This window comes from Dromiciops gliroides, chromosome 3 (assembly GCF_019393635.1).
Source record: "Dromiciops gliroides isolate mDroGli1 chromosome 3, mDroGli1.pri, whole genome shotgun sequence".
Classification (NCBI taxonomy): Eukaryota; Metazoa; Chordata; class Mammalia; order Microbiotheria; family Microbiotheriidae; genus Dromiciops; species Dromiciops gliroides.
The window spans coordinates 135,774,267-135,789,798 of record NC_057863.1 but is presented as its reverse complement, the minus strand read 5'-3'; the positions used below and the strand labels follow the sequence as shown (position 1 = coordinate 135,789,798).

Here is a 15,532-nt window from a genome sequence, read left to right as displayed (position 1 = left end):
ATCATGAACTGGACTCATCTCAGTTACATGATAATTTTGTTGCATATTTGAAAGGAATAGCAAGTTGTCAATAATAGATATGCAGGTTCATGTGAAATCATTTTTTTATTGTACTATGTTATGCGACTGCTTATTTTATTCCAAAAGTTAAATTAAATTTTTTAAAAAATTTATTTATTTTTTGTTGAGGCAATGAGGGTTAAGTGACTTGCCCAGGGTCACACAGCTAGTAAGTGTCAAGTGTCTGAAGCCAGATTTGAACTCAGGTACTCATGAATCCAGGGCCAGTGATTTATCCACTGTGCCATCTAGCTGCCCCTAAAATTAAATTTAAAAAGGAAAGAAAAGGAAAAAAAAAAGTACAGGTCTCATTGAGAAAATGTGAACCCAGCTTCCACAGCCCCTCTCACAGAGACTTTGGATATTGTTATTCTTAATTTCAAAAAAAAAAAAAAAAGAAAATTAGGGAGTAACACAAGTGTCTTTCTTGGAATGTAATCTCATTGAGGGCAGGGACCTTCTTTCTTGCTTTCCTTTATGTCCCCAGCACTTAGCTCATTGTCTAACATATAACAAACACATTGGATCAAGTATGGGTTAAAAGAGATGATCTCCGAAATCTCTTCAAAATCTAAGATTCTGTGAAATGATATCATTTGGGGAAGATCAAGGAAAGTTTCTTAGAGAAAGTGGTCCTCAAATTTAGTATTAAAGAATGAATGAGATCTCAAAAGACATGGCTCAAGGCAGAAGGAACACAGAATGGTCTGAGTAAAGGCATTAAAGTAAAAAAGTATAGGAAATGCTTTGGAATGGTGACAAATTCTTTGGTTGAACTGTAGTCCGGAAAATTATTTCTAAACTATTTCTACTCTCATCTTAAACTTTGCTGCTCTTTTCATAAGGTTTCTCCCAATTTTTTTTTTGTCAATTAACAAGCATTTTTTTCCTTTTCCTTTCAGAAAAAAACCTCACAAAAACATACTTTTAAACCAAAAACATTTCCATCAATTGCCTTGTCCAAAAATGTATGTCTCATTCTTGATCTTTCATTTCTTTCTTCTCATTTAACAGCCATTGATTCTCTTAGTTCCCTTTATACTTTTATAGGCATTCACTTTTTTTTTTTTTTAAGAAATCAAGATTTATTTTCCTTCAAGAATCTTTTCCTTCTCTATTAGAGCACCTGGGATAAATTTAGGACCACTCTGTGGTAGTCCCTACCCACTAAGTGGCCTGAGCAGTAGGAGCCGCAGACCAGGCCTCGGTAGCAGGCCGAGCACTCCAGTCTTCAGTAGGGGACTGCTCAATGGGCACAGATGGCACCTACACTACCTCAGACCAATCAGCCACCTCTGGTTGAGCAGCAGTGAATTCTGGGGCAGGGGCAGTCCATTCACCCTGAAATTCGTCCTTTGCCACTGCCTTCTCAGCTGCTGCCTGCTCTTCCTTCTCAATCTCCTCTGGATCCCTGTAGAAGTAAAGATCAGGCATCACTTCCCACGGGTGTTCATGGGAGATGGTACCACGCATACGTAGGACTTCACGGGCCAGCATCCACCACATCAGACCCACAGAGTGAGCTCCCTTGTTGTTGCATGGAATGGCAATGTCCATATAGCGAAATGGAGAATCTGTGTTGCACAATGCAATGGCTGGGAGGTTAACATATGATGCTTCAGTCAGAGGCTGGTGATCTGCCCGAGGATCAGTGACCACCAAGAGGTGAGGTTCCCAGGAAAGCTGCCTGAATCTCCTTAGTGAAGGTGCCCGGGGTGAAACATCCAGCAATAGGTGTAGCGCCAGTGGCAGCAGCAAATTTCAGAACAGCTCGCTGGCCAGTGTTCCTGGATAAGATGACACTAACATCAGCAGGGTTTTCAACGGCAACAATGGCGTGAGCAGTGAGCAGAAGCTTTTCTCAAGTTCTCTTCAAATTAATGATGTAGATGCCATCACTCTTCCTTTTGTAGATGTACTGTTCCACCTGGAAGTCCAAATTAGTGCCACCCAAATGAATTCCTGCAGCAAGGAATTTGAGGTCATCCTTTTCCTTCATCTTCAAGACATCCAGGTCTCCGGACAGTGTGGACGTTTCCCTTTAAAGTTACAACAGAAACCTAGTACAAGGCCGTATGGATCCCTCTTCTGGGTAGCGCAGAAAGGGTGGCATTCATTTTCAAATCTTCTCTAAGAGTTTTGTAGGGTCCCAACTCTTGGGAATCATCAGAGATATAATCAGCTTCACATCACTTTATCCATTTAGAATATTGCTTTCATAGGCTTCCCCCTAATAAGCATTTACATGTTGAAACTAGCTTGCATTACTTTAGATACTTTTCAAACAAATGAAATCCACATTTCTGTTGGAATATTGGTAATTCTGACCTCTTATATGAATTAACTCCCCTCATATGCACAACATTTTGGTGAAAGAAAGGAGAGCATTTTAATATATCAGACATAGGTAAAGCAAAGTTGGAAGTTAAGGAATTATGCCAGAACTATAGACTTTGAAGTTATTGAAAACAAAATGTTCAGCAATTTGTCTTATCTTCATTTTCTAGACACATATTTTAACTCTCCACTTGTGATTGTGCAGACCCAGTTTATTCTTAAGTTACACCCATAAGGCCCTTGTTAGAGCCATAATTTTCAAGACTAATTTTGATTGTTGTACCTTTTGTTACTTGGTTACTACTAATTATATAAAGATTTTCAAGATTCTGCAGACAGCATTATTTCAGTATTCCATGCCAAAACACCTTTAGAAAAGTGTTTGAATGTCTCCTTGCCATAAAGTTCCTTTTCATTAAGATAATAATTGAGTAAGCATAATTTATGAAGCAATGTGGAACAGACATGATTGTTTTTTGCTATTAGAAGGTCACTTCCAGGAATTGTACATATTGACTATTTAACATCCTTTTTTCTAGCAAAATTTTTAAAAAATAGTTTTAATTAAACATTTTTCTCTAAGTACCTCTTCTAAAGGAAAAAAAAAACACACACAGAAATAGAAAGACATTCTTAATTTAATTGCCAAGGCTTCCTGGAAAAATGAATTAGTCAGTCTTTTGCAAGGTGAGATGGTTTACAATGTCCTTTGAAATGAGTCCAAAATATTTTGCTAATTAATTAACTTTTGGACAAATTCTACACAAAGGGCTTTAGATGTGATTTTCATAGGTAAACCAACACATATGAGTTTATCATCACCCACAGGGATTAAAATGACAAGATGTGGATCAACAAATTTCAAGTGAATTAAATCTTACCAAAAAGTATTAAAATGTATAAAGTCACTATAACATTTTGATTGATGATGAAAACCTCATCATCCTTTACGATCCCATCAGTCTTAGAACTCTAAAATCCTCTCTTTAAGGGGGTAACCCAGACTAGATATCTCTTCATTTATTTTACCAGCTGCACTACTCTGGGACTTCTTTTGTTTCTCCAAAGTGCCCTTTGGCACCTTCTCTTCCTTCTTACTCCCACTTTTCAGCTTCCTTGTGTGTATTTCCCCTTAGAATGTAAGCTCTTTGAGGGCAGAGACTGTCTTTTTTGTATTTGTATCTCAAGAATTTAGCACAGTGCCTGGTAAACTGAACGTACTTAATCAAAGTTTATTAATTGACTGTCTGGTTGACTGATAAAAATTATAAGCATTAATGATCTGGATTGAAAATAAAGAAACAAAAAAGTTATTCCTATTGAAAGAATTCTAGTATGTCAAAGGTGAAAGGGACTTTGTAGGTCACCTAAGTTTAATATGTACCTGAACTAAAATGCCTTTTACAGAGAAATTGTGGATTATACATTGGTAATTGTTATGGAGGAAATTGGTGGAAGTTAGGGGTGTGGGGTAGGGGTCCTTAGGAATTCCTCTTTAAATAATTACATTCTCAGGGGCAGCTAGGTGGAGCAGTGGGTAAAGCACCGGACCTGGATTCAGGAGTACCTGAGTTCAAATCCAGCCTCAGACACTTGACACTTACTAGTTGTGTGACCCTGGGCAAGTCACTTAACCCCCATTGCCCCGCAAAAAAAAAAAAAAAGAATTACATTCTCATGCACACCAATCTAATTAGAATAAAATAATGTTTTATTTGGGTGCTAGAAAAAGGAAATCAAGAGAGAAGTCCTTGGACTTCTCATGGGGAGAAGGCATGGCACAGAGACATGGTTCTCTGAGATACCTATGTTCTCAAGCAGGAGACAAATACTTTTATAGGGGACTGATGGCATCAGTGGAGTGATCATATGACTATAGAAAGTTCCCTTATTGGGTGTGATCACCAGAGGGAAGACCATGTGGTGGCTGCGGGAAATTGGGTGAGAGGTGGCTCAGATCTCTCTCAATCCCCTTCATGCCACTCAGGCAGCAGCCTAAAGGCTTCTCTCTCTTGCTTCAAAGTGTGTCTCAAGGAGAAGACCCATATCAGATGGCCAGGTTAAACTTTAGTAGTCAACCCTGTAACAGTTATTATCTTTATCGACAAATTACTGTTCCATTTTTTTTTCTGCTTACTGTGGTAAAATATGAAAGTTTTTAACAGTCGGTTAGGATAACTGAAAGACGCCAGTTTTTTCAAGGACCACCCTTTTGGGGAGGAGATGAACAGTCCGCCTGCTGCGCATGTCAGACTGCCTGCCGGGTACAGTCCGCCTGCTGCGCATGTCAGACTGCCTGCCGGGTACAGTCCGCCTGCTGCGCATGTCAGACTGCCTGCTGGGTTTTTTTTGACTTCCGGGGTGGAGAGAATGAGAGTAGTCTTTTTGCCTGCTTGGCGGGACTCCTGGCGGCGCGGCACAGACGGTCTCCCTCACTCCAAAAGTGGCCTTTTTCGGTTTGGTGAGTTTTTATAAGGAATATAGACTAAGCCTAGATTTGTACTGTATTTCTATTTTCCTATCCTTCTAATCAACAACACCTTATATACAATAAAGGCTCTATCTAGAAAACCAGAAGCTTCTTCCATTTACTAGTCTGGGAGATAAATTAAGGGAAGGGTTAAGTAGGGGAGATTTATGATCTAATATCCAATTTTAAATCTCACAGTTTGGCGACCCCGAAGGGACCTTAAGGACCCTCCCACCCTCCCTAGTTTGGCCATAAGCCGGCTAATTCGGTGGATTTTCCAAATACCCCCCCCCCCACGGACTTTCCCTTTGTCTAATCTCCCTTAAAGACTTTAAGCCTCTAAAAGTCTTGCTTTAAACAGAAAAGCCAGCCCAGTTTAAAGGGCAAGATGCTCGAATATTCTACTATCCCTTTGATTTTTCTCATCGGAATGTATTGGGACAGCATAACATCCCGACTTAGAGGAATAGTTTACTCAATGGTCCTTCATAACATTATTGGTTTTTTCCTCATTCAGGCAGCAAAAAGTTTTTTGTATAATAGTATACGTGAGAATCTTTGGGAAAATACATTTAATATAAGTAGAAATTTTTTGCCTGCAATTGAAATACCTTTTAATACTACATCCATAGTTCATACGACTAAGGATTTTATTTTTTTTTGTTTTTTTTTTTGTTATTATCATTGTTTTTGTTATTATCATTGTTATGATATGGGGGAAACTCTCACATATGGAGAGAGACCTCAAAATGGCTGTTTCTACTAGAGATGATCCAAGTTCAGAATCAGATCAGCAGAAACTACTCCCTCTGCAGGAAGCTATAGAACATAGTAAAAAGGGAGTGCCAATTCAAGTCAGAAAATATAACCCCTTTAGACCAAGTGACTTGAGCGCATGGAAATCAATCATCCCTAGTTTTGAGAAAAATCCAAACACTGTAATTTCACAGTTAAGGACTATATTTAATGCATATCAACCCAGTTGGGCTGATGTTACTTGCCTTTTGGAAACTTTACTGTCCCCAACTGAGATTACAGATATTATCTCAGCAGGAAATGCCCTTGTTGCGAAAGGTAAGGCCGATGTGGAATGGCCTCTAAAGGATCCAGAGTGGAATTATAATGATGATAGGGATTTCCAAAGATTAAAAGATGCTAGAGAAACACTTCTGAAGGGAATGGAATCTTGCTCTAGAAAACCGGAAAACTGGCAGAAATTTTTAAGCCTACCTCAGGAGGCTAATGAAAGACCAAACAGATTTTATGATAGACTTTGTGAGGCCGCTAGACAGTACACCAGATTGGATCCAGTAGATTTAAGAGATTCCTGTATCGTTCTCAACACATTTGTTTATAATTCACTGCCAGAAATACGCAGATACTTTCTGAAACAATGTCCAGACTGGAGAAATCTCACAGTAGATAGAATTAAGGAACTTGCAAATTATGTCTTTGACTCACATGAGGAAGATCCAGATCACCCTAAACAGAGCATTCTGGCACCAGTGATTCCTAGTCAGCCATGTGGACACCGGAGCAAGGACACTAAGGTGTGTTGTTACTGTCGTAAGGAGGGGCATGAATTGAGAGAATGTAGGACTTGGAGAAGAAATTCTAATTCTAATTACAGGCGAAATCAAAATAGAAATAGATCTTTTTGGAGGAATACAGAAAGGCAGTACCAGAATAATGGTAACCAAGATCCCCCTCAGAAGAGGACACAGGAATGATGGTGTCTTGGGGAGGAATGGAACATAGATAATGAAAGCCATATATTCCCAGATCCGGATTTTTTGAATGCACTTGTGCCAGTCCATTCACCTCCCCAGAGTAATGAACCACATGTCACCTTAAAAGTGGGGGAGGCTTATTATGATTGTCTGCTAGACACAGGAGCCTCTAAATCAGTATTAGTAAGCAAACCAGATGCTGGGTGTAGACCTGTAGGATTTTTGAATTTAGTGGGAGTCTCAGGAAAGAACCAGAGAGTGGCAAAATTGAATCCTCGCATATTATTAGTCAGCAAAAGTTATTATATTCTTTTTACTCTTCCATCAAGGAAACATTCCATTTCTTGAGGAAGCAAAGGGGGGAAATGTGGTAAAATATGAAAGTTTTTAACAGTCGGTTAGGATAACTGAAAGACGCCAATTTTTTCAAGGACCACCCTTTTGGGGAGGAGATGAACAGTCCGCCTGCTGCGCATGTCAGACTGCCTGCCGGGTTTTTTTTGACTTCCGGGGTGGGGAGAACGAGAGTAGTCTTTTTGCCTGCTTGGCGGGACTCCTGGCGGCGCGGCACAGACGGTCTCCCTCACTCCAAAGGTGGCCTTTTTCGGTTTGGTGAGTTTTTATAAGGAATATAGACTAAGCCTAGATTTGTACTGTATTTCTATTTTCCTATCCTTCTAATCAACAACACCTTATATACAATAAAGGCTCTATCTAGAAAACCAGAAGCTTCTTCCATTTACTAGTCTGGGAGATAAATTAAGGGAAGGGTTAAGTAGGGGAGATTTATGATCTAATATCCAATTTTAAATCTCACATTACATGACTCTTTGATGGTTCCTTTATAAGTCTTCTCTAAGACAGTACTTAGTTGGCAATATGTTGTAGTTTATATTGTGGTAAAAATTATTAGAGTTTTATCTGACTCATTTGGGAGGGGCCACACCTGGCCCACCCTGAAGTTATGTATGCTTCTGAGGTCAGAAGGAGAACTCTCCATAGGCAGTTTTGAAGGGCCTCCCCTTTTGGGGAAGGGAGATTGGATGCTTTCTAAGGGAAGGAGAGCCTCTTCCTGAACTCTCTCACACTCGCTGGCTAACTCAATTTGTCTTCTCAGTGATGTGAGAAAGCTAGGAAACTTTCCAGGTGTAGTGATTTAAGAGAATTTATCTGTATTTCTTTTTCCTACTTCCTTATCTTTGAATTTTATTAATTTCACCTTTGTTGTTTAATTAATTCCCAACTAATAAAATCTGATCCTTTTGTGGAAAAGAAGCTGTAAGGCTCCTTTCTTATTGGCCTGGGAGAAATATCTAAAAGGGCAGTTCCTAGGGGAGGGAGCTTTGAACCTAAAAGGTTCAATTCAATAACCTCATTATTTCTAGGATCCCAATATTTTTGCAAGTCACCCAATTAATGCTATGTATATTAAATTTCAGCCCTCACAATATCTAACATGTACCTCCCCATTGTTTTATTGATTACCTTCAACTTTAATTATTCAGAACATGGCATTAAATGATTCAGTAATATAGCACAATTGTTAAATATATGTGGTTTGGCTTTAGGAAAAAAGCTTGAGTAATTAAAATCATTTTAAAATTCCCCCAAATAATCTAGTCCATTCTTGTCCTACTAATTTCTGAGGTAAGCTCTATTTATTTTCTATATGTAATATCTATAATGTGACATAATAACCAGTGTATTACCCAGTTTCCTTATTTGTAAAATGAGGATAACAATGCATCTATGCAATGGGGTTGTTAGCTAGTATTATTATAATTGGCTTTAGTTTCATTTTCAAAAGTCCACTGATTTAATAAATAAAAATAAACCAATGGATAGTTATTACCTAATTAAATAGAATTCATTTGAATTTTTATATAGCTTAATTATTCATTTTTATTTCATTGTTTTATCTTGATGGTTATTCATTTTAAAATATAAACTTTTTAGTTAAAATATACACTGAACTATATTATAATTATGTAGCTTGGTTAACTCATATCAACAATTTAAGGTTTATGAAGTACTTTGTATACATTTTAGATATTGTCATTACAATCATCATTATCATCCTTAGGCGAAGAACATGAGGCTCAGAGAAGTTAAATGATTTAGCTAGGATTATAAGAAAGTGAACCTAGACTCACATCTAGGTATCTTTTACTTTAAAACAAGTATAGAACAATTTTCTTTAGGGAAAGAACCATTGTAAATTAGCTAAGTGTTATGCATATTGGCCACAGGTGATAGCCTAAATAGGTCACTGGGTAATAGACTAAAAGGCTTACATATAAGTAATACTAAGGAGTATTTCAATTACATTATCTTTCAAGTTAATTTTTAAAGATACAGTTATCCAAAAATTCTAGGAAATCTAGGGTTTGAAAAGACCTCTGTAACCATTTACAAAGAATTCATGCCTGACAAGCAATCCCAACTACAACATGCAGTGAAAAGTTGCAATTTTGCCTCTGCTTGAAGATATCTGGTGAGAAAACATCGACTATTGCCTGAAGCAACCCATTGTACTTCTAAAAAGCTTTAATTATAAGGATTCCCCTACCCACCCCCTGATTGTTTACCACAATTTATTTCCTTGTAATTTACTTCAAAGATTTGAACTAAAAAGAACCTCAGAGTAAATCAAGTTCAACTTCCTAAAGTCAAAAATGAGCCTATTATGGCAGAGAAAGATGCTCCTGGCCAGACTAAACTGTGGCACAACTAGTAAGTCTTATATGAGATGCTTCATGAATCAAATCCAGTGCCCTTAACATTATACCATAACTACTTCCAATTGCTCTTAGTTCTGTTCTGTGGGGCCAAATAAAACATGTCCAATCTCTTACCCACAATAATTGATGATAGCTGTCATTCTCCTCTTTATCCTCTCCAGGCCAGACATCCCTAGTTCTTTCAACTAATCCACAACTGACATGGACTTAGTGCCTTTCCCTATGTTGGATGTTTTTGTCTAGAAATTGGCCAACTTCTCAATATCTTTCCTGAACTGTAATGTTCAGAATTGAATATTTCAGATATAATCTAACTAGGGCAGAGTACAGATGGACTATCAGGTCTTTATTTTTGGAATCTATGACTTTCAGAGAAGTCCAAAACCACATTGACTGTCACATCATACTTCCAAATCATATTGAGCTTACAATCTACTAATTTAATTGTAACTTACATATATCTTAATCTATTCAGCTGAAACTTGTAGCCTATATAGATCATTTTGAATACTGATTCCTTCAACAGTACATTACCTGCCCTTCCCAGCTTTGTGTCATCTGAAAACTTGATGAGTATACCTCTGATCATTGATAAAAATGTTAAATAGCACAAGCTCACTCTCAGATCTCTGAGAAATTCTATTGAAAGCTTATCAGTATAGCAAACTCACTTTACATCAAACTATTAATGACTGATATTTCAGGCTACTACTAAAGTTCCAAATTCATTTAATTATATTGTCACTTTATCCACAATTTTCTACCTCCATAATGACATGATGGATAAAATTATTGAATGTTTCTTAATCTATATGAACACTATAGGAACATAATTTCTCTGAATTGCTAATTTAATAAGCGTGACAAAAATGAAACAGTTATTGTTGCATTGCCTGTTGTTGATGAAGACATGATGGTTACTTCTGATCCCTGTCTTCCTCTTCCCTAAACACTCATTAGAAATCCAGTTGATATATTTAATAATTTCTCCAGGAATTAAATTCAAAGTAATTTTTATGTTTGTTTATTATATTTTCTCTCTCTCCCTCTCCCCCCCTCTCTCTTTCTCTCTCTCTCTCTCTCGACCTTTGAAATCCCAGAAAAGGTCAGTTCCAGGACATTCAAACCATATGGCCTTTTCTCAGACCAGAGCTCACAAAATGTTCCTCCCAGCAGGGGGCATTATTCCAACTTTCTCACAACTAACGAGTCTCACAGTGGAACATGAGAGAGAGAGAAAAAAAAAAACTTAAATAGCATGATAAAGGAAATAACAAGAAAAAATGCCCAGAACTTTTTCAATAAATGAAAAATAAGTAAAAGTTCAAAGGATCTATAGGTCTTCTCTGGGGCAGTATGTGGATTATTAGAGAGGAGAAACTTAATAAAAATACAAGAAGACACATGGAAGTTATAATTAACAATTCCAATGAGGAAACAAAAATTCTGTAAGTAACCACATAGAAAAACCTTCAAGTATAAAAGAAAAGAAATTTGAATAGCATTATTTTTACATCCAGTAAAAACCAAAGAAGGCAAAAATATAATATATTGTGTAAAGTGAAGGAGCTCAAAATGCAACTGATTAGGGATATGTTTTGCTGAAATCATTAATGAAAACGATAAATAAAGGGGAAACAGGGTGTTTGAAGAGTGAGGAATATGAAGAGAATGTTTGGCTTAAAAATACTTCAAAGAGAAACATAAATCAGATAAAAATATAACTACCACAAAAGGAACATCATGAAATAAATTATCCCTTCTCTTGAGATTTTTAAGAGAAAGAGAGAGACTTACCTATGTGGTAAAATGGAATCATAAATATTTTAATTTCTCAAGCAGATTAAAAAGAAGCCTGAATTAAAAGAATTAGGAAAAACAAAGATGGAAGAGCAGAATAGAAGTACCACAAACTATGCCACCCAACTTCCCTACAGGTGAATCAATGCATTACCTTGAACATATTTGTAGACCATTAGGATGTATAAGTGGGGAAGGAGGAATGGGATGATAGAGGGCTACATGTCATGTATCTTATTAAGTCCATAACTGAACAATGAAGAGATGACTCTAATAGAGCCAAGATGGCACAGTTAAAAAGAATGTCTCAAATTAATTAGAAAGACAGAGCCAACAAAAGTTCAGGGTGAGATTTTTCCATCCTGAGACAACTTAGGAGGACACATGAGAGATCTGTGACACCAGGGTGGTGTTCAGCATGGAGCACATGTAGCAACATCACCAGCAGTAAACCTTGGAGGCAACAATGGCAACAATTTAATAATTTTCAGCCCAATGATGGTAAGGGGGCTGAACAACTGATCAGAAAGAGATTACAGGGGACTCTTTGCTGACACTGGGTACAGGAGGTGGTACTATTTGACAACTATATTGCTTGTATTCAGAAGACTTTGACAAGACTGTTTTTGCCAACTCTGCCCTGCCCATCATGGAAGACAGGGTATTTGTTTCCTCCAATTAATAGAGAGTCCCATACAACTGGCTTTGGGGCCTGGATTTACACAAGTATAAGGGATAGGATGTATAAATGGCTCAAAATAGAAGATGGAGTGTCATTGATGAGGAAGAGCAAGAAGAATCCTTTAATTGAACTACAGAGTGCTAGAAACTGAGCATTGTGCTATGTGTTGGGGAAGATTAAATAAAGCATATTATTTCCTCTCTTGGAACTCACAGTATACTAAAAAAGATATGGCATACAGGACTAAAGGAAAAACAGAAATTGCCAGAGTATATCAGAAAAGTAGCAATGAAAATTGTCCTCCCTAATGTTAAACTGAAAAGTTATCCTGGCCTCTCATATTAACTATAAACTCTTTCCATTTGTAAATTCCTCCAAATACATTCAATATGTTTCCCTGTTGCCGACTCAAGTTAATGTATTTCTTAAAAAAATACTTTTTATTGTGCTATATTTCTTAATTAGATTTGTGTGAAGTAGTTTTCCCTTTTATTTCTGTATCTCTATTGAAATGTAAGGTATTCATTGTTCACATAATTGCCATTCTTGTTAATATTATTAATGTTACTATAAAAGCAATTCATAAAACATTTTTTAAGTACCATCTGTATATAGGACAACATATTGAGTACTGTGGAGGAGACCTTGGGGCCAAAACCTGAACCAAAGGAATTTACAGCTTATATGGGGAGTTAAATAAAATGAAATAAAAATTTAATAATAATTAAAATGGAAAATGGGGACAAAGATATTATACAGTGGGGAGAAATATAACTGGTATTTTGGTAACCATATCTGACTTTACAAAATTTATGAGAGCCAGTCATATAGAGTGGTTGCCTTTGTAATCAAAAAGCTATCTGGGTTGAAGCAGTATTGTAGTAATACATACTAGGTGTGTAAATCACACATGCTAGCTGTATGAATATGAGCAAATTATTTAAACCTTAAATGTCATAATAAATTTTAGATGAATTTTGCATCTACCATGGTGGGGGACTTCAATCATTTTTTTAAAATACAGAATCCTAAGTTTGTACTTAAATCAAAAAAAAAAAGGAAGGAAAAATATCTATTCTCATACATATAAATCTGTACTAATCCTAACAGAGCATACATTGTAGAAAACTTTATGTTAATGTTACTGATGCTGCCAATAGTGAAAACAGTTTTGGACTCCTATTTCTAGAATGATCTTCAAAACCTACAATACAACCTTTTGGATTTTAACCACTGAATTAATTTTCAGAACCCATCCAGAGGCACTTAGAGCTATTTGTGCTAAGTGAATTGGGATTTGTAGTACTGTCTTTGGTTGTTTTATATGTACATAAATGTTTGTATGCAATGCAATGTACATACATGCATATATATTTGTATTACACATATCAATCATAAAGATGTATACATCCACACATTCATGCATACATATATAATACACATTTTTTTTTTTGAGCTAATACAGCATAGTGGGTAGAGAGCAAGCCTTGAAGTCAAGAAAACTTGGAGAAACCTTTTAACTTTTTGGCAATCTTAAAACATCCCTACGACTACAAATTGAAGAAAAGAAAATTATTTGTATTGATAGATTTTCCACACCTGGGAGATCCTTATGCCAATGAAGTAATAGATTCAATCCTTATGCTCTTAATATTGTTTTTGGTGAAAAATAAATTTTGCAACAAAATAATGAGACTAATTTTCATGTATGTGACTCATAAAGCGACTCTGAAAGCTGAGCCTATATATCAAAACATATGTATACACACCTATTTGTATGCACATTTATGAGTGTGTGTATATAAAAAATTTACATAACACAATATGTAGCACATAATATGCATTCATATGGGTATATTTATATAACTTCCAATGAGTTGAGGATTATAACTGACACAAGAACTTTGGTTTTGTTGGGGTCCTGGCTTTTCACCATACTTTCCCTATTGTAAAAAGGAGGATGAGTTCTCACTTTTGACGTTATAGAAACAAGAAAGGAGAAGAACTGGTGATAAAAGGAAGTAATATCTATCAGCTGTAGTAGGAAAAAACAAAAACAAAAAACCTCAGTACTGTTAGTGATGCTGCATGCCCCAAATCAAAGCTGAATAAGTAAACAAATGACTATTTAGAATAAAGTCTAAGGAAGGACTTAATTACTGTATACTCCTGTCCACCCCCCCCGCCCATTTTCTTTTATCAGGATACTTTTTTTAATAAATTAATTTTAGAAGATTAAGGCATGTATATGGGCTTGAGGCTCCTGAGGATTATAAAACCGCAAGTGTGATCTAAAACTGCATTGTAGATTCCAGCATTAGTTTAAGCACTAGACACAAATCTCTGATTTTGAAATTCCCATGGCTCAGCCTGAAGTCAAACTCAGTCCTAAGAAGCTGTGTTTGAAGAAATTCATTTAAATTCAGCTTGCAGCTTTTCTATTTTCTTTCAAACCTCCCATTTCCCTGGGTCACAAGTAACTTCCCACAGCTCCATTGCTCCATAAGGATTTCAAAAATAGACAATACACTTTCCTTTTTGTGATATATCTTTCTTTTGGTATAAAAAAAAAAGAAATGTGAAACTGGAAGTATATGGAGGCACCTTAAATCCACTTAGAGTAAGGATTTAAGTAGCTATAAGAGTAATATTTCATGTTGATATTCCTCTTCATAGCTGAAGTTTACACAAACTGAGAGCTTTATAGAAAACAATATAAGAAATTTGGCTCTCAGTAAAATAAATATCAGTTCAGTGAATCTTATTGTTCCAGTACTATCATTATATTAAAAAAAAATAAAGGATTTAATCCAATGAGGGAGAAAGGACATAGTTCAATGCACTGGAGAAAAAACTTTGACTACATTGTCATAGTAAGTGAACCCTTTGTCAGACTGAGCAGTGAACAGCCACCTAAGTCTGCTGGGTCTTTATAGTCCCTATGTAGCAGTTTCCGTTTATCTTGCATTACTTTATTGACTTAAATACTTGATTTAACTAATTTTCATAAAACTCAACAAATCATTCATTAAATAAGGACCTAGTCTGTGCTGGGCACTACATTAGGCACTGGGTCTCCAAATTCAAGAGAGAGACAGACCATGCCTTCAAGGAACTTACATTCCACTGTAAGAAAATAACACATAAATGAATCAGTAATATGAAATGTTTACCAATTAAATACAAAATAATTTTGAAAAAGGGAATTCTGTGAAGATTGAGAAAGGCATATGGCAGAAGATGGTCCTTGAGTGGAGGCTTGAATATAGGTAGGGATTTCAAGAGGTAGAGACAGAAGTGAGGAGGGAGTGAGTTCTGAAAATAAAAGTTGGAAACAAAATTGTATATAAAGGGAAGAGCAGGTTTGATACAAACTTGTGAAGATGAGCAATATCTACAAATAGTAACTGGGGTCAAATTGTGAAAGATTTTAAATGCCAAACAGAGGGAGTTGTATTTTCACATCTCTACGCCTTTGAAATAGCTGTACCTTAAGGCAAAAATGTTCCCCCCCTCCTTACACCTGGCTCTTATAATTCTTGGCTTCCTTCATGACTCAACTTAAATGCTAATTTTTGGAGAAAACTTTTCCCAGTTCTCCTAACTGCTACTATCATCCCTTCTAAGGTTCCTCTTTAGAATGTAAGCTCTGTAAAGACATTATTTGTTGCTGTTGTTATTTTCTTCTCCTTGTATCTATAGAACTTAGCAA

The 15,532-nt window shown here is 36.4% G+C and overlaps 1 pseudogene; it reads right to left on the bottom strand.

The window, feature by feature from the left end:
- Positions 1-1,197: 1,197 nt before the first annotated feature.
- LOC122747236 overlaps positions 1,198-15,532 on the bottom strand; it is a 43,971-nt pseudogene continuing 29,636 nt past the window's right edge.